Source organism: Dendrobates tinctorius, unplaced genomic scaffold (assembly GCF_039654945.1).
Source record: "Dendrobates tinctorius isolate UK_male_01 unplaced genomic scaffold, ASM3965494v1 ptg000003l, whole genome shotgun sequence".
Taxonomy (NCBI): Eukaryota; Metazoa; Chordata; class Amphibia; order Anura; family Dendrobatidae; genus Dendrobates; species Dendrobates tinctorius.
Genome location: NW_027361671.1, coordinates 96,246,625 through 96,271,654, shown reverse-complemented (window position 1 = coordinate 96,271,654; position 25,030 = coordinate 96,246,625). Strand labels below are relative to the sequence as shown.

Genomic DNA, 25,030 nt, shown 5'->3' with positions numbered 1-25,030 from the left:
AAAAAATGGCCCAGGACATTCGAGCACGATCAGCGATATCCAGCGGGGGGGCGTGTCACACATAGCGAGATCGCTGGCGAGATCGCTGTTGCGTCACAAAATCTGACGTTTCAGCGATCTCGCTAACGACCTCGTTATGTGAGACGGGGCCTTTTGTCTTTATAATCAATATTTGTTTAGTGTTGTGTACAGAACAATCAGGAAGGCAAACAAAATAAATTATATCCGTCTTTTCTGTGGGTTGTCTGGCTGTGTCTGACAACCAGCTGCACACCCTCTGCACAATCTTCTGCAAGCTTCTTTATCTGTGATGATGTTTTAGAATGTCAGTGCAGAGTAAAGTGTGGCCATTTATAGTCTATGAACAGTCTAGAAGTAATTTAACAATTGGCAAAATTTTAAAGACTAGCTTATTATGTATAGTTCTTTCCATGTTTCATGTATAATTTTGTTACATAATATTAAAGAGAAATTTTATGTAAAACAAATTCAGTCATAGAAAAAAACCTTTGGTACAATAGGTAATGTTGCTGAAGAATGATATATTTATTGAAGAGGTTAACTCGAGACAGAATTTGAAACCAAACGTTTCGGCCCACTGGCCGTTATCAAGGTTATCTTTACAAATCATAAATGATAATCAATTCTTATATAACAATTTTGTAACATCAAGCTGTGTCTCATTACAGCATTAGACCTTACTGTATATTAAATAAAATATGAGGAACATCAGATATAATCATATTACAAACACTAAATCATGTTATAGGGAGATTGTTGAATAGAGCCTTTTCAGTTTCAAGTGAACAAACACTATCAGAAGTAATTGACTGAATCAGTGGTCTGATGGAGCATTAATTGACCTGAGATACAAAAAAGAAAGTAATATGTTAAATCAAGAATAAGACCAGAGTACCTATAGTTGTGCTCAAAAGTTTACATACCCCAATAGAATTTTTGCTTTCTTTGCCTTTTTTCAGAGAATATGAATGATAATGCTAAAACTTTTTCTATACTCATAGTTAGTGGTTGGGTGAAGCCATTTACTGTCAAACTACTGTGTTTTGTCTTTTTAAATCATAATGACAACCCAAAACATCCAAATGACCCTGATCAAAAGTTCACATACCCTGGTAATTTTGGCCTGATATCATGCACAGAAGTTGACACAAATGGGTTTGAATGGCTACTAAAGGTAATATCCTCACCTGTGACCTGTTTGCTTGTAATCAGTGTGTGCATAAAAGCTGAGTGAGTTTCTTGGATCCAGAAACACTCTTGCGTCTTTCATCCAGCCACTGACATTTCTGGATTTTGAGTCATGGGGAAAACAAAAGAATTGTCAACAGATCTATGGGAAAAGGTAATTGAACTGTATAAAACAGGAAAGGGATACAAAAAGATATCCAAGGAACTGATAATGCCAGTCAGCAGCGTTCAAACTGTGATTAACAAATGGAAAATCAAGGGCTCTGTAAAAACAAAACCACGGTCAGGTAGACCAACAAAAAATTTTTCCACAACTGCCAGGAAAATTGTTTGGGATGCAAAGAAAAACCAACAAACAACACCAGCTGAAATAACCGACTCTCTGAAAACTAGCAGTGTGGCTGTTTTAAGATGCACAATAAGGAGGCACTTGAAGAAAAGCAGGCTACATGATCAAGTCACCAGAAGAAAGCCATTACTGCATAAATGCCACAAAGTGTCTCACCTCCAATATGCAAAACAGCACAGAGACAAGCCTCAAAACTTCTGGAACAAGGTAATCTGGAGTAATAAGACCAAAATTGAACTTTTTGGCCACAATTATAAGCATTACATTTGGAGAGAGGTCAACAAGGCCTATGATGAAAGGAACACCATTCCTACTGATGGCTTGGGGATGTGTGAGCTACAAAGGCACAGGAAACTTGGTCAAAGTTGAAGGAAAGATGAATGCAGCATGTTATCAGCAAATACTGGAGGCAAATTAGCAATAATCAGCCTGGAAGCTGCGCATGGGACGTACTTGGACGTTCCAACATAACAACGATCCAAAACACAACACCAAGTCGACCTGTCATTGGCTACAGCAAAACAAAGTGAAGGTTCTAGAGTGGACATCTCAGTCTTCTGACCTCAATATCATTGAGCCACTCTGAGATCTAAAGCATGCAGTTCATGGTAGACAGCACAGGAATTTACAGGAACTGGAGGCTTTTTGCAAGAAGAGTGGGCAGCTTTACTATCTGACTTCAAGCTGTCATTGATGGTAGAGGGGGCAATACATGGTATTAAGAAATGGGGTATGTGAACTTTTGATCAGGGTCATTTGGATGATTTGGATTTGTCATTATGATTTGAAAAGAGAAAACATTACCCTCGGTTTTAGTAATATAGTAACATAGTTAGCAAGGCCGAAAAGAGACATTTGTCCATCCAGTTCAGCCTATATTCCATCAGAATAAATTCACAGATCTATGTCCTTCTAAAGAACCTAATAACTGTAAGATACAATATTGCTACACTCCAGGAAGACATCCAGGCCTCTCTTGAACCCCTCTACTGAGTTCACCATCACCACCTCCTCAGGCAAGGACAATGTTTGAAAATGTGTTGGTGGATTAATCGCATAAAGGGATAATACGTATTAGCAAATGCTACTCTGGGGGTATCAGTATTTTATGTAGATCTAAATGGGGGGAATGATGATAGAGAATCTGAGTATCCTCCACTCCTGAACTTCTGTCTGGTCTCCTTCAAATCGGGCTCTTGAGCAGAGCCATCTGAGACTATGCAACTCACTCTTCAAAATTGGGACAGAGGAAGAGACTTCTTAACCTGGAGAGGGTGACAGCTCATGTAATGGAGAAGGCTATTCCTATCAGAAGGTTTGATGTATAAATCCATTGATAGGAGGCCTTCTTCATTTATGAGGATATTTGTATCCAAAAAGTGAATCTCCCAATGATGTGAGTGCATGGTGAAGGTTAGGTTGGGTACCCGATGGTTAATGGCAGTGAATAAACTATTTAATGATGTGGAGTCCCCTTGCCAATTAGTTATAAATCATCAATGTTTCTCTTCCAGATAACCGCATGCTTCTGAAAGAGTATATTGGTGTATATAAAATCAAATTCAAATTGCGCCATGAATATATTGGCATAAGGAGGTGCGACATTGAAACCCATGGCGGTTCCAGTGCTCTGTATACAAAATTGATCTTCAAACATGAAGACATTTTTAGTCAAGAGGAGAGTCAGTAGAGAAATACAAAAGACTGTTGAACCTGGGAAAAGGAGGTTTTTTGGTTAAGGAATGTTTCAACCGCCTGAATATTCCTCTTATGTTGTATACTTGTATACAGGCAATTAACACCTAGGGTCACCAAGATGCTATTGGGGAGGATGCATTCCAGAATATATATATGAGATAGTAAATGGGCAGTGTCCAAAGATATGAGGGTATCAACTGTAATAAAGGGGCAAGATTTTTTCTAATACCATGGCCAGTGGAGACAAAAGGGAGTTAGTCATTGCAACTATAGGTCTTCCTGGTGGATGATGAAGGTTTTTGTGTATCTTTGCTGCAGTATAGCACACAGGTGTCATTGGATGTAAATTAATAAGGAATCCACTCAATTTTGTGTCTATAACCCCCACCAATTTAAAATGATTGATCAGACAATGTATATCCTTAGCTATGTCAGATGTGGGATCACGAGGATTCGGAAAATATGTGTGGGTGTCATTAAGAATGGATTTCAGAAACATAGTAGGTTTTTTGACTGTAATCACGATGGAACCACCTTTAACGGCGGGTTTGATGATAATTTGTTTATTGTCACATAAATCTTTAACAGCTCTTTGTTCAGTCATTGAAAAATTATGTTGAATACGCTAGTTAATTTGATGGATCAATTGTAGTTTCTCCTTTATGCCTCTTTGAACTAAAGAGACATAAGTTTTGACAGGATGGTATGATCGAGGTGAATTGAGATAGCTGGGTACATGTAAGTTGCTTAAGTTTGAAAGTCTCATCTGGTTACATATCGCGCCAAAGGTTTTTTCTATGATTTAGATCTTATATTTGCCTTATGGCACCTACTTTTGGACTGTGGATCCCTTGATCTACTACAAAAAAACAAAATAAGATCACATATAAATATGTGATTGGGATGTCCTGACTTAGTCTAAAGCTGGCCTTGCAAAGTAGATTAATGTTGTCTGAAACCCAAAATATCTGCAGAACTACCACACAAACTAATATGTTTGGAGGCTTCCTGACTCTCAGTAAAGTAAACAATATGTCAGAGGAAGGAAAGATTTAGAATGTTAAAGGCGACATGTCACGGGGTTCGGCCGATATGAGGAAAGACCACCACCTTTCACGCCTGATATACAGCATTCTATAATAATGTATAGCTGCCCCAAACCTGATCTGAAATAGAAGAAAAACATCTTTTATGATACTTTCCTTGGGTCTGGTCCAGACTGAAGGGTGTCACCTCTTCTTGGTCGGGCGCCTCCTTTCTTGCTATGCCATCCTCCTTCTTTCTTCATGTGAATGACACTTCCCTACGTCATCTACACAAGTCTCCCCAGCATCACGATTCTGCTCAGGCTTAACTCTCTGCCCTTACTAGGGCAGAGTAAAATACTGTATTGTGCATCTGCCAGGGCTCTTTGACCTTTCAACAGGGCAGAGAAGTACGCCTGCACAAAAGCAAGATGCCAGGGAGGCTGTGTGGATGACGTAGGGATGCGTGTTATGATTGGGTCACCGAGGAGGAAAGCAAGACCAAGCTAAGCCACAGAAAACCAGAGAGGTTGGTAACTAAGCGGATTGCAGACCCCTGATCCTATCCACACAGCTAGCAGTAGCCGTGGAGAGTACCTACGATGTTTCCAGACGCCTCGACACAGCCGGATAACTAAATAAGCCTAAAGCAAGAAAGGGGAAATCTAAACTGCCCCAGAGCAGACCCTAAAGGAATAGATAGCCCCCAAACATATATTGTCGGTGAGACAAGATGAAAACACAAACGCAGGTAGGAAAATAGGCTGAGCAAACGATGGGGCCCAAACTAACTAGACAGGACAGGAAAGGAAAGACACTGTCTGCAATCACGCAAAAAAACCCTGCAAAAAATGCCCAACACATCTGATAGAAAAAACACTGAAGTCACTAGACTTCTCCCACTATATCATCACTCTGGTATATTCTGAAAACAGAGCAAAGAGAGGCCAATCTAATAAGGGACAAAAACAAACTGGCACAAACAGTAACATAAGGATGGAAATTCAGCACAGCTCCTACCAGAGGTAGGCCAGAAAGTGAATTCACAACAGATGCATCATCCACACAAAGCAAGGAGGATGTCATCACAAGAACAAGGGTGTCACAAAGTGACTTGCCCTGTGTGATGCGACCAGCCGGTCGGTAACTAAAACAAAAAGACAAACAAGGGGACACTGGGGACACAATTACAACGGTGGGCCCTAAAATAGGGAACGGGGACGTGGACACCTCCTGCACTCTCCTGAGGCTGTGTCCCTGAACACTCCTTGCATTCCCTATACAGGCTCTTCACCTTTCGCCGACCAGGATACCTCGGTCCCTCACTAGCCCTGCACCTATCCCTTACTAGGGAACTGGCTAGTGCGGACACTGGTTCCACTGCTGTACTAATATAACACTAGGGAAAATAATGAAGAGGGAAAAGCAAACAACTTATCTTTCTCTGTTGCCAATGCTCCTGAGGCAACAGAGTAAGAATCAGCATTCAGCAGCAACTCCACTGCTCCAGACAAGCTGAACCTCCTCTCCACCAGGTAGGTCCAGTCCTCACCAAGGTTGGATAGCAAATGAACAATATCACCAAAAGTGATCCAGAGCACCTGACAACCTTTTATAGGAAGGATTGGGTGGTAACACCTGCTGGCTAATTTAAACATGTAGTAACCCCAGCGGCCACCGGGGGGCAAAACCCCATCAGCAGAGCAACTAAGGCAGTAATAACACCGGTGGCCACCGAGGGCAAAACTAACATTAAGCCAGAGGCTTGAAAGTAAAAAAAAAGGGTAATATATGAGCCCAGATCTGCCACAGATCCAAACATGGATCGTGACAAAGGGAGGTCCCGACCAAGAAGAGTGACACCCCTTGGACCGAACCATCCTGCAGGTGAGCTCTTTTTCTTCTCTTTCTGATCAGGTTAGGGGCATGTATACAGCTTTAGAGAATGCTGAATATGAGGCCTGAAAGGTGGTGTCCATACCCTCAGCCAAACCTGGTGACAGGTTCGCTTTAGGCTGTGTGCACACGCTGCGGATTTTGCTGCGGTTCCGCAGCGGTTTTGGCCGCTGCGGACCCGCAGCAGTTTTTGCTGTGGTGTACAGTACCATGATTCCCTATGGGAATCAAAAACCGCAGTGCAGAGGGTGCGGAATTTTCCGCGCGGATTATCTGCGGTTTTCAATCTGCAGAAAGAATTGACATGTCAATTCTTTCTGCGGATTCCCCTGCGGTTTGCCATCTCCTCCATTGAGGAGATGAAAAACCGCAGGGCAAAACCGCAGAGCAATCCGCAGGTAAAACCGCAGGTCTTTTGACCTGCGGTTTCACCTGCGGATTTTACAAAATCCGCGCGGATGAATCCGCACCTAATCCGCAGCATGTGCACACAGCGTTCAACACCCAATCCTTTATTCCCAGACAAAAGATGCTCGCAAGGGTGTCTGTCACTGGTTTACTCCTTTTTCTATTTCAAAACACATACATGTTTACTTGAGCAAATATTTGTATGGTTATGGGAATATCTGAGAGGTGGATTCTCTAAGCTGTAGTTCAGGGTGAGCAGCGTAGCACAAAGGCTAGTAGAATGGCACATGGATCAGCAAAAACTAGAACAGCAGAACATGCAGGAAGGCAGGTAGACAAGTGGAGCAGGAAACACCTAAAGACACAGAGCATAGATCTATAGATGTGTAGTCACTCCAGCACTTGCAGCAATAAAATAGTTCATGGCAAAGTTCTATGCTATCAGCAGACTGATGGCAAAGATGGATGCATTTGGATAATAAGTGGTTAGCTGCAATCGGTAGTAAATCAATGGGCAAACTGAATACCAAAGATTGTACACAAAAGCAACAATGAAGTAGTGGTAACAGCATCAATTTTAAAAGGATTTTGCTGGGTTACTTGAAAAATCCTGCGTGGACTACAGCAAAAGGAACAGGGCACTGATCCCAGGATGGTTGTGTAACCGTGTATAGGGAATCAGGAAAGATATATAGCTTTCATGGACTCCAGGAATTTAACCCCTTAATGACCCCAGCTTTTTTTGTTTTTTCGTTTTCATTTTTTGCTCCCCTTCTCCCAAAGAGAGAGAACTTTTTTATTTTTCCGTCAATATGGCAATGTGAGGGCTTACTTTTTGCGGTACGAGTTGTAATTTTGAAAGACATCAGTGGTTTTAGCATGTCATGTAGTGGAAAACGGGGAAAAAAAATCCAAGTGCGGTGAAATTGCAAAAAAATGCAATCTCACACGTTTTTGTTTGAATTTTTTGCTAGTTTCACTAAATGCTAAAACTGACTTCTATTATGATTCTCCAGGTCATTATGAGTTCATAGACACCAAACATGTCTAGGTTCTTTTTTATCTAAGTGTGAAAAAAAATTCCAAAGTTTGGTAAAAAAAAATTCTGGCATTTTCCGATACCCGTAGCGTCTCCATTTTTCATGATCTGGGGTTGGGTGAGGGCTCTTTTTTTATTGCATGCTCAGCTGACATTTTTAAGGATACCATTTAGGTGCAGATACAGTCTTTTGATTGACCGTTATTGCATTTTAATGCAATGTCGCTGCGACCAAAAAAAGTGATTCTGGCGTTTAGATTTTTTTCCCGCTATGACGTTTAGTGATTGGGTTAAATCTTTTTTTATTGAGAGATCGGGTAATTCTGAACGCAGCGATACCTAATATGTGTATGTGTGATTTTTTTAAAATTGTTTTATTTTGACTAGGGCAAAAGGGGGGTGATTTAAACTTTTATATTTTTTTCATATTTTTAAAAAAAATTTTTTAAATTTTGACATACTTCAATAGCCTCCATGGAATTGGCTCTGCTACATATAGGCGATGAGCATATCGCCTATATGTAGCTGAATTACTGCATATCTGTGAGCGCCGTCCACCGGATGGCGCTCATAGCAATCGAGCATCAACAACCATAGAGGTCTCCAGGAGACCTCTGGTTGTTATGCCAATGCATCACTGACCCCCGATCACGTGATGGGGTCAGCGATGCGTGTATTTCCAGTCCAGCAGCCCGAAGCTGTTCAAAACAGCTGACATGTCCTGGCTTTAATGCGGGCTCACCGCCAGAGCCCTCATCAAAGCGGGGGATCTGACCTTGGATGTACTATTGCATCCAAGGTCAGAAAGAGGTTACTATAATAACAATAATCTTTGTTTTTATATACAGTAGCTCTAACATATTCTGCAGCGCTTTACAGTTTGCATACATTTTCATCACTGTTCCTGATGAGGCTCACAATCTAGATTCCCTATCAGTATGTCTTTGGAATGTGGGAGGAAACCGGAGGAAACCCATGCAAACACGGAGAGAACATACAAACTTGCATAAAGTTGCATTCAGGACAGACAGGTAATTCTCTCCAAATGGAACTGTTTTGGATCTGTGGAAGTGTGTTCACAAGAGATTTCTATGTTACAGTATGTTGATGGTCCAATCAAATCCTATTAAAGTGCTTTAGTTTCCTGTTGACAAGCATTTGTTGTTTTCAGAACACAGATATTAACTGTTGGCTTATCAGACACAAAAAGAATCTGATGCATGACTAAGGTCTATCATGATTGGCCCTTGTAAGTGCTCCTAAGCTAATTGAAGGGTTCAAGCATATCTCACCTTTTCATACTTGATGTTTGTACTGTATATGGAGTTCCAAAGTGTTTAATCCCTTCCATTAACCTCTGACCACACATTTTTCTCATTGTAACATGTTTAAACTGACTATTTTATACAGTCTCATATGATTGACGGCAGAAAGAAACAAATATTGTACATTGTTATAAATAAATCTCCTTACTTTACTGTGTGTTGTAAATCTTTCAAGTGACCTATTCTTTGATGTTTCCATGTCTCGTCCTTCTGCATCTTTTTCAAGTGTTGATACTTTATATTTCTGCTCTTTCAGTTGTACATAATCCAGCATTGTTATCCATAACCAAATCAAAGCATTTTTGCCGTCTCAACATTTCCAAGTTTGTGGTATATGAAAAAGAAAGGTATAAAAAGATTGCACTTCTTTCAAAGAAGAAATAAAAGCAGAATTATTCACATAATAAAAGAAGGTGTATATGATCAAATGTAAAACGCATTAAATAAAAGCTTTGTGCTTTTTTATTGTTTTCTCAGTGAAAACATGCTGAATGTGTTGTCAGATGTAACCAGACAAGCTATCAGAAGTTTGAAGAAAGCATAAAAAATACCAAAAGTATAGGAAGTCAGAACAAAACAATTTTTTTATTAAGGTCACGGAATTTGTCCTGTTTGCGGATCGCCTTCATGCCTTTCATATGGATGAAGATGAGAAAAAGCATCCTACAAAAAAAATACAAATTGTAAACATTTATTACACAACAGTATGATAATTCAATAAGGTATAATATGAATGCATTATATTTATATTTTTATTATACTTTTCTGACATTAACCCCTTAATCCCCGGAGCTTTTTTCGGTTTTCGTTTTCAGCTCCCCTTCTTCCCAGAGCCCTAACTTTTTTATTTTTCCATCAATATGGCCATGTCAGGGCTTGTTTTTTGTGGGATGAGTTGTACTTTTGATCGACACCATTGGTTTTACCATGTCGTGTACTACAAAATGGGAAAAAAATTACAAGTGCAGTGAAATTGCAAAAAAAGTGCAATCCCACACTTGTTTTTTGCTTGGCTTTTTTGCTAGATTCACTAAATGCTAAAAGTGACCTGCCACTATGATTCTTCAGGTTATTATGAGTTTATAGACACCAAACATGTCTAGGTTCTTTTTTATCTAAGTGGTGAAAAAAAATTCCAAACTGTTTATATAAAAAAAAAAAAAAAAAAAAATTGCGCCATCTTCCAATATGGCTGTGGGTGCCTTCAGGGGCCTGCAGGGAGGCAGCTTCCTCAGTGCCTACAGAGAGCAGGCATGAGGAAGGCACGAGGAAGCCTTGTGCAGCACCTGTCAGATCGCTGATCTGTCACAGCGCTGTGTGATGTGTCAGATCAGCGATCTGACACATGACAGTGATGTCCCCCTCTGGGACAATGTAATAAAGTTAAAAAAAAGTGTAAAAATAATTTATAAAAAAATCGCTAATGAATAAAAAAAAAAATATTCCCTAATAAATTCATTGTTTGTAAATAAAAAAAAAAACAATAAAAGTACACATATTTAGTATCGCTGCATCCGTAACAACCCGCCCTATAAAACTGTCCCATTAGTTAACCCCTTTAGCGAACCCCTTAAAAAATAAAAATAAAAAACAAAGCAAAAAACAATGCTTTATTATCATACTCCCGAACAAAAAGTGCAATAACGCACAATCAAAAAGACAGATATAAGTAACCATGGTACCACTGAAAACATCATCTTGTCCCGCAAAAAATGAGCCACCACACAGCATCATCAGCGAAAAAATAGAAAAGATATAGCTCGCAGAATAAAGCGATGCAAAAATGATTATTTTTTATATAAAATTGTTTTCATTGCATAAAACCGCCAAAACACAAAAAAAGACACAATTGAGGTATTGCTGTAATCATACTGACCCGAAGAATAAAACAGCTTTATCAATTTTACCGCACACAGAATGGTGTAAGCGCACCCCCCCAAAGAAATTCATGAAATGCTGGTTTTTATTAATTCTGCGTCCCAAAAATCAGAATAAAAAGCAATCAAAAAATGTCATGTGCCCGAAAATGGTACCTATAAAAACGTCAACTCGACCCACAAAAAATAAGACCTCACATGACTCAGTGGGTCAAAATATGGAAAAATTATAGCTCTCAAAATGTGGTGATGCAAAAACTATTTTTACAATAAAAAGCATCTTTTAGCATATGACAGCTGCCAAACATAAAAACCCACTATAAATAGTAAATCAAACCCCCCTTTACCACCCATTAGTTAGGGAAAAATAATAAACTAGGGCTAGGGTTAGGGCTAGGGCTGAGATTAGGGTTAGGGGTGTGTTGGGGTTAGGGTTGGAGTTAGAATTGGGAGGTTTCCACTGTTTGGGCACATCAGGTGCTCTCCAAATTCAACATGGCGCCTGATCTCAATTCCAGCCAATTCTGCATTGAAAAAGTCAAATGGTGCTCCTTCCCGTCCAAGCTCTGCCATGCGCCCAAATAGTGGTTTACCCCCACACATGGGGTATCAGCCTACTCAGGACAAATTGCAAAACAACTTTTTGGGTCCAATTTCTCCTATTACCCTTAGGAAAATAAAAAAATTGGAGGCAAAAATGTCATTTTTGTGAAAAAAAATGTTTTTTTTTTATTTTCATTCCCTGGTGTTATAAACTTCTGTGAAGCACACATCTAGATAAGTTCCTTGGGGGGTTTAGTTTCCAAAATGGGGTCATTTGTGGGGAGTTTCAACAGTTTAGGCATATCAGAGGCTCTCCAAATGCCACATGACACCTGCAGACCATTCCATCAAAGTCTGCATTCCAAAACGTCACTACTTCTGCTTCCCTTCCAAGCCACGACGTGTGCCCATACAGTGGTTTTCTCCCACATATGGGATATCAGCATACTCAAGACAAATTGGACAACAACTTCTGGGGTCCAATTTCTCCTGTTACCCTTGGGATAATAAAAAATTGGGGACTAAAAGATCATGTTTGTGGAAAAAATATGATTTTGTTCTTTTCACGCCCGGGCGTTATAAACTTCTGTGAAGCACTGGGGGTTCAAAGTGCTCACCACACATCTAGATAAGTTCCATGGGGGGTCTAGTTTCCAAAATGGGGTCACTTGTGGGGAGTTTCAACAGTTTAGGCACATCAGAGGCTCTCCAAATGCCACATGACACCTGCAGATCATTCCATCAAAGTCTGCATTCCAAAACGTCACTACTTCTACTTCCCTTCCAAGCCTCGACGTGTGCCCATACAGTGGTTTTCTCCCACATATCGGATATCAGCATACTCAAGACAAATTGTTGTGGGGGGTTTCCACTGCTTAGGCACATCAGGGGCTCTCCATATGTGACATGGCGTCCGATCTGAATTCCAGCCAATTTTGCATTGAAAAACTCAAACGGCGCTCCTTCCCTTCTGAGCTCTGCCTTGCGCCAAAACAGTGGTTCCCCCCACATATCAGGTAACAGCGTACTCAGGACAAAATGCGCAATAACTTTTGTATCCAATTTCTCCTGTTACCCTTGGTAAAATAAAAAAATTGGACCTGAATTAATTTTTTTGTGAAAAAAAGTTAAATGTTCATTTTTTTAAACATTCAAAAAATTCCTGTGATGCACCTGAAGGGTTAATAATCTTCTTGAATGTGGTTTTGAGCACCTTGAGGGGTGCAGTTTTTAGAATGGTATCACTTTTGGGTATTTTCTATCATATAGACCCCTCAAAGTGACTTCAAATGTGATGTGGTCCGTAAAAATAAAATGGTGTTGAAAAAATGAGAAAGCGCTGGTCAGCTTTTAACCCTTATAACTTCCTAACAAAAAAAAATGTTGGTTCTAAAATTGTGTTGATGTAAAGTAAACATATGGGAAATGTTACTTGTTAAGTTTTTGTGTGCCTTTTCTCTGTGATTTAAGGGCATAAAAATTCAAAGTTGGAAAACTGTGAAATTTTCCAAATTTTTGCCAAATTTACTTTTTTTTCACAAAGAAACGCAAGTTATATCAATGAAATTTTACCACTAACATGAAGTACAATATATCACGAGAAAACAGTGTCAGAATCCCCAGAATCCATGGAAGCGATCCAGAGTTATTACCTCATAAGGGGACAGTGGTCAGAATTGTGAAAATTGGCCCCGTCATGAGCATGCAAACTACCCTTGAGGGTAAAGGGGTTAAATAGTACACGCAAAACACCAGTGTCAATGTCTACAGTGAAGAGCCAACTCCGGCATGCTGGCCTTCAGGGCAGAGTGGCAAAGAAAAAGCCATATCTCTGACTGGCTAATAAAAGGAAAAGGTTAATATGGTCAAAAGAGCACAGACATTGGACAGAGGAAGAAGGGAAAAAAGTGTTATGGACAGATGAAACCAAGTTTGAGGTGTTTGGATCACACAGAAGAACTTTTGTGAGATGCAGAACAACTGAAAAGATGCTGAAAGAGTGCCTGACGCTATCTGTCAAGCATGGTGGAGGTAATGTGGTGGTCTGGGGCTCCTTTGGTGCTGGTAAAGTGGGAGATTTGTACAAGGTAAAAGGGATGTTGAATAAGGAAGGCTATCACTCCATTTTGCAACGCCATGCCATACCCTGTGGACAGCACTTGCTTGGAGCCAATTTCATCCTACAACAGGACAATGACTCAAAGCACGCCTCCGAATTATGCAAGAACTATTTAGGGAAGAAGCAGGCAGCTGGCATTCTATATGTAATGGAGTGGCCAGGGCATTCACCAGATCTCAACCCCATTGAGCTGTTGTGGGAGCAGCTTGACCGTATGGTACGCAAAAAGTGCCCATCAAGCCAAACCAACTTGTGGGAGGGGCTTCTGGAAGCACGGGGTGAAATTTCTCCAGATTACCTCAGCAAATTAACTGCTAGAGTGCCAAAGGTCTGCAATGCTGTAATTGCTGCAAAGAGAGCATTCATTGCCGAAAGGAAAGTTTGAAGGAGAAAATTATTGTTTCAAACAAATATCTTTTTTTCGAACCTTGTCAATGTCTGGACTAGATTTTAAATTCATTTGGCAACTCATTTGATTAATAAAAGTATGAGTTTTCATGGAGAACACAAAATTGTCTGGGTGACCCCAAACTTTTGAACGGTAGCGTATATATATATATATATATATATATATATATATATATAGATATAGATATATACTTATCGGTATTTAAAATATACATAAAGTTTAAACCAGAAGTTTACATACACTACATAAAAAGACACATATGTATGTTTTTCTCAATATCTGACATGAAATCAGAATAAACCTTTCGCGTTTTAGGTCAATTAGGATTACCATAATTATTAATATTTGCCAAATTCCAGAATAATAAGAGAGAGAATGTTTTAGAATGTATGTATATAATAGATATATACTATATATAAATATATATATATATATATATATAGCAGTTTATTATAATTATAATAGTCCTATTCACTTTGAGATGATTCGTTCAGGTGCTTACAATTGCAATGGCCTTGCAATTTGACAGTTACATTCTTTTCTAACTATATATATATATATATATATATATATATATATATATATACATATATATGTATATATATATATACTAGCTGAAGAGCCCGGCGTTGCCTGGGCATAGTAACCAACTGTGGTTAGTTATAACAAATTATAATGATTATATTGCACATAAAAACATTTCACATCATATATTCAACACTACAGATTTGCAACACAAATTAACTAAACGATTACCCAAGTATTGATAGTATTTTATTTTCAACTCATTCATTGTGTGATAATGTCTGCTGAGCTTTGTACCTAATCCTCTCCTGTGTGATACTGACTGCTGAGCTGTGTATCTAATCCTATCCTGTGTGATACTGACTGCTGAGCTGTGTATCTAATCCTATCCTGTGTGATACTGACTGCTGAGCAATGTATCTAATACTATTCTGTGTGATACTGTGTGCTGAGCTGTGTATCTAATCCTATCCTGTGTGATACTGATTGCTGAGCTGTGTATCTAATCCTATCCTGTGTGATACTGATTGCTGAGCCCTGTATCTTACCATATCCTGTGTGTTACTGACTGCTCAGCCGTGTATCTAATCCTATCCTGTGTGATACTGACTGCTGAGCCGTTTATCTAATCCTATTCTGTGTGATACTCACTGCTGAGCCATGTATCTAATCCTATTCTGTGTGATACTGTCTGCTGAGCCATGTATCTAATACTATTCTGTGTGATACTGTGTGCTGAGCTGTGTATCTAATCCTATCCTGTGTGATACTGTCTGCTGAGCCATATGTCTATTCCTATCCTGTGTGATACTGACTGCTGAGCTGTGTATCTAATCCTATCTTGTGTGATACTGACTGCTGAGCTGTGTATCCAATCCTCTCCTGTGTGATACTAAGTGCTGAGCCATGTGTCTAATCCTCTCCTGTGTGATACTGCTGAGCTGTGTATCTAATCCTGTCCTGTGTGATACTGACTGCTGAGCCGTGTATCTAACCCTATCCTGTGTGATACTGGGCTCCCCCTGCAGTCTGCGTCAGAGGGTGGTCTGTGTTGGCACGGTAATAAATTGTGTTATTTCCAGCTTTACAGAAGAATGATAACACCATAGCAATGATAAGAATAATAGGCAAAATTGTTTGGTGAATTGGAACGCGCGGGGTTAAAATTTCGCCTCACAACATAGCCTATTATGCTCTCGGGGTCCAGATGTGTGACTGTGCAATGTTTTGTGGCTGTAGCTGCGACGGTGCAGATGCAAATCCCAGATATATACACACACACACACACACACACACACACATACATACATACACACACATTGAGCTTTATATATTAGATGTATTTGTATCTTTCGGGAGACTATTTTCTGTGGAGGATACAATGTCTCTTCTTATCATGACTTTATTGATCCCGTTGTGGATCAAATGTCATCATTATCCTGATATATGTTTGTCTTTTAGCAGACCTCTCCCCATCTATATGTAATTCTTTTTGGAATTATTTAGTAAACTCTATAAACTATTGTATTACTAGTGTTGGTTACCCCTATGTGCCTCTTTCTATTGGGTTTATTACCTATCTTTATCCATGGGACAATCTCTATTAGATAAACATCTTCTTGGGTCTTCACGGGGAAAATGTTCGTTCGTTATGTGCGGTGATTTTTAAGCTGGCTTAAAAATCATTGACATTGGCAGCACATTGTCATATGTAAAGAGGAGATATGCTGCCGATAACATGATATTTCATGTGCATAGAATGATCGTTTTCATGATCTTTTTTGTGCACAGTGAATCATTAAACAACTGCTGATCGGTCTGCATACTTCGGTCATTGGAAATCATTTAACTGCCACGGATGGCACATCTAGACCCATAATAAGTCTGACCAAGTACTTTAAAAAAATTTTTTCTGTGTAATTCAATCTTAGTCTAAAGGGTATTATTGTATAGCCAAACAGAAATGTTGTTTTTATGCACATTTTCCAGAAAGAAATGTGTGAAAATGTTTGTTAATGTTAACACCAAAAGGCTAAGCTCTTGAAAATCATTCTACTTCACTTGTTCTCTTGTGTTGCACTTCAGAACTGCCATGAAGACAGTAATGAATGTAAAACTAACTCTGTACCTTTTATTTTAAAGAAGGCTAGAAAAGGCGAAAAATCGAAGGCATAACCACCATTAGTTTAGTGGCCTTTAATCTTAAACCAGCTGTGTTTGATGAAGTGAAGTGTCGCAGAAGCATATGGTGCAAATTCTATTTTAAATTATAGAGAAGAGTTTTAGTGCCATCAAGCTATCCTTAGTGATGCAAATGCCTGGACTTAATATTTTTATAATGTATTAAAGAGGTTATCCAATGAGGTTTACCTACTATCACAGGTCTAAAGCCCCCAATTAGCAGTCATCTTTTTAATTTCCATAGACTTTGAATGCAACAGTATAATGTATGTAGTTTCGGTGGGGAGGGATTTAGAGGGGGTGACCTAGTGGTGGAACCAAATATTTATTATTAAAGCCCCCATCACACACAGCGAGATCGCTAGCGAGATCGCTGCTGAGTCACAAGTTTTGTGACGCAACAGCGATCTCACCAGCGATATTGCTGTGTGACAGGTATCAGTGACCTGCCCCCATGCCGGGTAACGCTGATCATGCTCGAATGCCCTGGACTTTTTTTGATCGTTGGTCTCCCGCTGGCCAGCACGCATCGCTGCGTGTGGCAGGCTGGAGAGCAACGATCAGCGAGCTCCCAGCTCGTATCCAAGGTAAACAGCGGGTTTCTAAGCACCGCGCTTCGCTTAGAAGCCCGCAGTGTACCTTAGATACCAGTGCGCTGGTGCAAGTGAGCTGGTAACCAAGGTAAACAGCTGGTTTCTAAGTACCGCGCGGCGCTTAGAAACCTGATGTTTACCTTGATTACCAGCTCCCTGCACCAGCGCGCTGGTATCTAAGGTACACAGCGACGCGCACGCTCATCGTCGCTGGTGCTGATCGCTGGTGAAGCTACCTGTTTGGTAGCTCACCAGCGATCATGTAGCGACACACCAGCAATCCTGACAAGGTCATATCGTCGGGATCGCTGGTGAGTCGCTATGTGTGACGGGGTCCTAACCCTATGGATTCATCATACAACAGATAAAGCCTTTGAACCAAACCTTTTACTGTTGTATTAGATGCATTCAAACTTTAAATACACATATATGTAACATATCGCCCCAATTCATTAAAATTGGGGTGAAAAAATAAAAAATGTTAGGAGGCTTTAAGGATGTGGGTCCCTGAAGCTCCTGATTCAAAAACTGTGGTCCCTAGTTACATGACTACTGTAGAATCACTTGGTTAGGGACATGTTACTGAGGGATGTCATGTGATATATTAAGTGACAAAAAGAGAGATGCACAAGTGCTTATCTGTGAGCTATCACATTGCCTTATGCATAACTGTACATCAGCACTGTTATATATAGCGAAAATCTTGATCTCCTATGAATGACAGCTACATGCTGGCTTTCACAGAAGAATCATCATGACAAGCACAGACGTCTTCAGGAAACCTCTGGCTGTCATTACAATCCCTCGGCACCCACTATCATTTTACAGGCACACCCATGGGCACATGGAATGACACACACCCCCTCCTGCCAGCATGTTACATGCTGCTGTCAGATATTTAGCCATGCTGTGCAAGAGACAGCTATAAGTCAAAGTCCAGGGGTGTGCTTAAAGCCACCACTCACCGTGCTTTGAGCGGAATTTGAATTTGAAAGTTAAATAACCTGTAAGTTACTTTGTGCAAACAAATTCAAAGCTTTCCAATTAATGGGCAAAATATTCTCTATCAATATTATCATTAAGGTTCATTAAAGTAAATTAGACATAATGATGGGTTATTGCCATTAGAAACCACAATAAATATATACAAGTGAGGTAGTAACAAGAGTACAGGAAATGGAATTCATGGTTATGGTACAGTGTATATCTTGATAGCCACAGTAATGGACAGTTAAAAGAAAATAATAGTTCTAGTGCAAAAGGCTTATGGTATTGCCTTTGCAGTCCAAAATTATATGATACCCTGGCTATCCAGGTAACACTCATTGCCACTCTCTGATACCATTTCATATCCAAATGATCTAAAGCATTCCTATAAATTGTTCATGGTGATATGGCCAGACGCTCTTTATTAAGGTCATATCCATTTAAATGACACACATAATTTTTATTTTTAAGTTGCATTCACTATCATTTTGCTTGTTTACCATCATAGGTATTTATAAAATATCAATGAGATATGCCGTAAATTTCTAACTGGTAGAACGTTAACTTATACATATTCCGATAACTTAGAGGTGTCTGTACAACTTTGGTCCACCAACCACTAGAATCCCCTAAGATTTTGATAATTCATAAGTAACTTACATGTGTTATCAGTTCCTATTAGGCAATATTGACACAAATTTTGTTCTAAGTAATAGGCATAAAGAAAAACCTGACAGTACTTAGGCCAAAGTTATTTAATAGGGCTGTTTAGATGACCTTTTTTTCACACAGAGCAATTGTCCATAGGAAAGAAAAATTGCACAATGCTTTGATCTCTACATATTTGGGATGAGACTCATCTATTGAAGTCTGAGTGTGCAAAAAATGTCATAATCCATATATCATCAAATTTTTTCAGACCTTGCAAATTTTTAACATGGGAAACTGTATTTGGTCTTGTAAATTTTAATACCTGCTCATGTATAAAAATGGATCATATGGGTAACAATACAAATAAAAAATCCTTCTTTTTCCTGCATGAAATCGGGGAACTTTTTATACGTTCTTATACGCTTAGCAGGGTAGCACGGTGGCTCAGTGGTTAGCACTGTTGCTTTGTAGCATTGTGGTCCTGGATTCAAATCCCACCGAGGACAACCTCTTCAAGGACTGTGTCTATTTTCCCTTATTTGCTTGGATTTCCTCTTGTATTGTATTTGCAGTATTTGAAGAACAAAGCCGAACGTCATTGGAGTCAATGTGAGTAGAAATGAACGAATATGTTCGGAATCTATCATCAAACATAAATTCAGCACGAATAGGGTACCAATATGGCATGAATGTGGCGGGTTCAGATTCGGCGACCGGTTCCACACATATTCGCTCAACTCTAGTCTTGAATACTCCAGTGTCCTCCCACGCTCCAAAGACATACTGATAGGGAATTTAGATTGTGATCTCCAATGTGGACAGTGATGATAATGTCTGTAAAGCTCTGCGGAATATAAGGGCGCTATATAAGCAAAGAATAATAGTAGGAATGCCCCTTTAAGTGATAGTATTATTGAACTAAACTGTACTTTCAGAAATGCTTTTTTTACTCCAAAAGTCTCTAGTGCAAAAAAGTATCGCTTCATTTCGGGCAGGAAGAGAGAATAAATAAGTCTAAAAATCCCCCTGTTAATTATTATTTACAATATGAAGTAATTTGAACCACTCTTCTAATTGTGTCTGTGCTTAAAATGTCTGACAATGCCATTAGACTGTGGAGAAAATTATTCATGCAATGTATTAATATATCCTGCATGTAAGCAGCGACCTGCCTAAAACTGTGAAACATAATGACTAAACAGTACATGAAAGCGGACGTAATGCATTTCTCAGCCAAACCCCCCGGGGCAGTTCCTTCACAATTTTCTAATAAAGCAGTTTTATGCAGGATGGAGATGTGTATTCAGAGGGCCTTTGTTCATCAAAGAAAAAAAAAGTTTGATGCTTGAAATTCTGTCCTGCAAGCTTTAAGAGTCTTTATTCTTTATCACCAGCAAAGTAATATTGTAACATTATGCTTTTCTTTTGGGAGAACTTCATCTTGAAAAAAAGCAAGAGGTTTCACACAGCAAGATGGTTACTTGGTAGGGAAGAATTATATATCACAAGAGGACCTATTAATCAAATGAGTGATCATACTATGCTGCTCTATAAGTATGACTCATGAAAATGTCTAAACTGAACTCTGCATGATGAATGGGCACTTAATACACTATCGACAGTAAAGAACACTGTGGCTATTGAGCACCTTGGGAACTAATAATCGCAGCCATAGTTCAAGTTATACTGTGAGGTGTTAAGGTTTTAGTTGTTATTGTTTTTTTTTACTGTTGTATTTTAATATAATAGTAAACATAGCAATAATAATTATTATTTTAAAAACATAACAATGTAGGACTTATGTAATGTCAGGATGGAAAGCTTGAACACAGGACTGCTACTCAACACAAAGAAGACAAAGATATTGACAACTTCCAGGTTCGACAGGGGCACACTTTGTCACAACTCTGTTGTTGGAATACCCGGCGCCATGGACTCCTTCCCTGTCCCTAGCGTTAGGGGTGCCCTAGCTATCCCTGTTTCCCGGATTACTTCTGATGGTGAAGATACTGGGGCCATGTACCTTGCTGAACTCCTGAATCAGCCATATATCTGTACACCTCCCCCCCCAGGAAAGTGGGGAGTAATAATGTATGTATATACACAAATCAGACTAACAAGAGAGGGACATACAGTGATAAATGTAAATGCCAAACATTCAAATATGCACTTACAGACAACAGGAGAAGGAAAGCAAAATAAGTGAGGAACAGGATTTGCACACAGCTGAAACACCAAGCAACAGTCAAAGTTCAAAACTTCAAACGCCTCTACCAACAGCCGACACCTCCACTCCATACCAAGCAGTATAAGACTAACACTAGCAATTCAGATTGACAGAGGTGAGTATATATAGGAGAGGGGAGTGGCCAATACTGAACAACTGAGATCATCCAAGCAGGAAAACTTCAGAGACTCTAAGCTGAGCAATTTAACACCTGTACTGCTAACAAACCTGCACCATTTAATATGAAGAAGTGCTTTAAATCAGTGCAGGAGTATGGGAAATCTGATGTTGTGGTCTTCTGCCCCCTTACTGTTGCAATAAACTTGTGACACATTTGAGATGCATGGTGACAAACTGGAAGTTGTAAAGCACTTCAACCTACTCGGATCAATGATCACTCAAGATGCAGTAATGACACCGGAGGTCAATAGGACAATAGCTGTGGGCAAATCAGCAATGAAGGCGACAAAGACATCTCATACATAGTTTGGCGTTTTCTGTGGTAACAATGTAAAATCTGGGAAATAATGAAACAGAGAAAAAGAATCAGTGCCATTGAAATGTGCTGGAGAAGGATGTTATCAATACTACGGTTGGCAAGAAGAACAAATAAATCAATTTAGGAACAAATCAAGCCAAACATGTCGCCGGAAGCAAGGATCACCAAGCTACAACTTGCCTGCTATGAACGCATCATACGAAGAGAGCAGTCACTGAAGAACATCATGGTTGGAAGAATAGAAGGAACAAGGTGAAGAGGAAAACGAGCAACCTGGTACCTTTATATTTACCAAAATAATGGTGGAGAAGACCCTGGTGGAGCTATCTAGGCTTATACAAGATTGATTTTCATACAGATCGTTCATCCATCAAGTCACCATGGCTCAATATTGTGCCAATGGTAGTTACAAAAAAAATATATGTTTTTATTATCTGGAATACAGAGCTGTAAACATTAGAAAGTCACAGGGTAGTCAATTTGCCTTCTCTTGAAGGTAAATTAGAATCTACAGGTCCTGCACATTTATAAAATGGAGGCTAAAGTGCTAAAAACTGATTTTAACCCCTTACCTACAATTGACATAATATTCCATCCATGTGACCATGGACCTAATTACCATGGACGGAATATTACGTCATCGCGATCAGCGGCGCCCACGTGGTGAGCGCCGCTGATCGCGGCCGAGTGTCAGCTAGTTATCATAGCTGACACCCGGCACAATGTGTCAGGGGCGGTCATGGACCGCCCCCGACACATTAACCCCTTGCACACCGCGATCAAACACGATCGTGGTGTACCGGGGGTTAAAGGGAAACATCGGCAGGGAGGGGGCTCTCTCCGTGCTTCCCTGAGCCCCCCACGGCAGCGCAATGTGCAGCGCTGCTGCGGGGGACTCCTTTCCTGCAGGTCCCCGGATCCAATATGGCGACGGGGACCTCCGGGGGCCTGCAGGAAGCTGGCTTCCTCAGTGCCTGCAAAGCGCAGGCATGAGGAAGCCTGTGCAGTGCCTGTGACAGATCGCTGATCTGTCACAGTGATCTGTGATGTGACAGATCAGCGATCTGTCACAGGACAGTGATGTCCCCCATGGGACATTGTAACAAAGTAAAAAAAAAATTTAAAAAAAGTGTAAAAATAATTAAAAAAAAATCGCCAAAGAAATAAAAAAAAAAAAAAATATTCCCCAATAAATTCATTTTTTGGAAATAAAAAAAAACAAAACAATAAAAGTACACATATTTGGTACCGCCGCGTCCGTAACGACCCGCCCTATAAAACTGTCCCAATAGTTAACCCCTTAAGCGAACCCCTTAAAAAATAAAAATAAAAAACAAAGCAAAAAATAATGATTTATTATCATACCGCCGAACAAAAAGTGCAATAACGCGCGATCAAAAAGACGCATATAAATATCCATGGTACCGCTGAAAATGTCATCTTGTCCCGCAAAAAATGAGCCACCATACAGCATCATCAGCGAAAAAATAAAAAAGTTATAGCTCGCAGAATAAAGTGATGCAAAAATAATTATTTTTTATATAAAATTGTTTTCATTGCATAAAAGCGCCAAAACATAAAAAAAGACCTAAATGAGGTATCGCTGTAACCGTACTGACCCGAAGAATAAAACCGCCTTATAAATTTTACCGCACCCGGAACGGCGTAAACGCACCACCAAAAAGAAATTCATGAAACGCTGGGTTTTGTAAATTCTGCGTCCCAAAAAACGAAATAAAAAGCGATCAAAAAATGTCACATGCCCGAACATGATACCATTAAAAGCGTCAACTCGTCCCGCAAAAAATAAGACCTCACATGACTCGGTGGGTCAAAATATGGAAAAATTATAGCTCTCAATATGTGGTGATGCAAAACTATTTTTACAATAAAAAGCGTCTTTTAGCGTGCGACAGCTGTCAAACATAAAAACCGCCATAAATAGTAAATCAAACCCCCCGTTATCACCCCCTTAGTTAGGGAAAAATAATAAAATTAAAAAAATGTATTTATTTCCATTTTCCCATTAGGGCTAGGGGGGAGTTGGAAGTTTCGCCCCCAGCATTTCGCCCCCAGCAGTTCGCCCCCAGCAGTTCGCCCCCAGCAGTTCGCCCCCAGGTACACTTCGCCCCCAGGTACACTTCGCCCCCAGCAATTCGCCCCCAGCAATTCGCCCCCGCACATTTCGCCCCCGCACATTTCGCCCCCAGCAGTTCGCCCCCGCACATTTAGCCCCCGCACCTTTCGCCCCCAGCAGTTTGCCCCCGGATGTTTCGCCCCCGGATGTTTCGCCCCCGGATGTTTCGCCCCCGGATGTTTCGCCCCCGGATGTTTCGCCCCCAGCAGTTCGCCCCCGGATGTTTCGCCCCCAGCAGTTCGCCCCCGGATGTTTCGCCCCCAGCAGTTCGTACCCGGATGTTTCGCCCCCAGCAGTTCGCCCCCGGATGTTTCGCCCCCAGCAGTTCGCCCCCGGATGTTTCGCCCCCAGCAGTTCGCCCCCGGATGTTTCGCCCCCAGCAGTTCGCCCCCGGATGTTTCGCCCCCAGCAGTTCGCCCCCGGATGTTTCGCCCCCAGCAGTTCGCCCCCGGATGTTTCGCCCCCAGCAGTTCGCCCCCGGATGTTTCGCCCCCAGCAGTTCGCCCCCGGATGTTTCGCCCCCAGCAGTTCGCCCCCGGATGTTTCGCCCCCAGCAGTTCGCCCCTGGATGTTTCGCCCCCAGCAGTTCGCCTCCAGCAGTTCACCCCCGGATGTTTCGCCCCCAGCAGTTCGCCCCCAGCAGTTCGTACCCGGATGTTTCACCCCCGGATGTTTCGCCCCCTGTCAGTTCGCCCCCAGCAGTTCATCCCTGGATGTTTTGCCTCTAGCAATTTGCTCCTGGATCTTTCACATCCGGGAAAAACCTGCCTGAACTGAACATTGGCAGGTTTGCTTATCACTAATAATACACCATATGAGTCTAAGATATACAATTCTGATCAAATTATTTTTTTTTATTCTCAAACTTTGTTTTCTAGATGAGTAATTTTACAAACAGACAGGAAAATAGTAGGATTTCATTGGTTACTAAGGAGGTCGTGCCCCCTTGGGAGCAGAACGGTTCCTGGCTCCCTATGATACATTCAGGGCTGCTTGTTCACAGCCCTCTGCAAAGCTCCCCTTCACCCTCCGCTCATGTGCTCTGTCCTGGACAAGAGGAGGGCTCCCCCCTGCCTGTGTAAAGCCGTTACAGGACGGAACACATAGGGGGGGCTTTGCAGAGGGCTGTAAACCAGCAGCCCTTTATACATCATAGGGAATATATTGTTAGCTGCATGCTCCTGTACAGCCACGCCCTCTAGAATCCATCCACAAGTACTGCTACTAAGGAGAAACAACCTCCTTAGCAACCACTGAAATCCTGCAGCACATGGAGCTTTAACTTGGATGAGACTTTTCACACAGAAGTGAAGCTGCTGGAAGGTCTCCTTTG

The 25,030-nt window shown here is 40.7% G+C and overlaps 1 protein-coding gene across 2 annotated transcripts in view; it reads left to right on the top strand.

Annotated features, from left to right (window-relative positions):
* The window catches only part of WSCD2 (WSC domain containing 2), a 606,696-nt gene that overhangs the window by 199,062 nt on the left and 382,604 nt on the right, over window positions 1-25,030 (top strand). The window lies entirely within an intron of this gene.